This window comes from Suricata suricatta, chromosome 15 (assembly GCF_006229205.1).
Source record: "Suricata suricatta isolate VVHF042 chromosome 15, meerkat_22Aug2017_6uvM2_HiC, whole genome shotgun sequence".
In the NCBI taxonomy this organism is placed as follows: Eukaryota; Metazoa; Chordata; class Mammalia; order Carnivora; family Herpestidae; genus Suricata; species Suricata suricatta.
The window spans coordinates 77074687-77075237 of NC_043714.1; positions in this window are offsets into that span (position 1 = coordinate 77074687).

Sequence of the window (551 nt, forward strand, 5' to 3'; positions counted from 1 at the left end):
GGAGGAGCTGCGACTGTGGAAAAGGCCGGGAGGAGGCTCAGCGCCTGAAATGGGACCCTTGGGGACGGTTCCCGCTCTGGACATGCAGGTGTGTGCAGGTTGAAAACACTGTGGTCCAGCCTGCGAGGCAAAAAAACTTCCTTTACAATTGAAACGAGGATATTCCGGCATTTTGAAACAACTTTCTAAACCAAAGGGTAACCTGGTATGTCAAGAGAATGAAGGGGAGGTGTGGCCTTGTGAATTCCAAGTAAGCACTGATACTGAGGCCGCAGGAACACAGAAGTAAACATCTTATCCTCCGGTGACCAAGGGGCAGAGAAAAAGCTGGGGAGAGGGCATCAGGGGCCAGAGACGGGGCCGGAGGGAAAAGACCTGTCCTTAGGAAAAGAGCCCCAGAGATTGAGGAGAAAAAGGGAGCACCGCAGCATGCAGGGAGGGGGCTGAGGGGAAACACGGAAATCACAGGTTTTCCGGAGACCGAGGCGGACCCGGTGGGGCCCGCGGGGCAGGAACGCGGGGCGCGGTGGCGGGGGGCCGGGGTCTGCGCG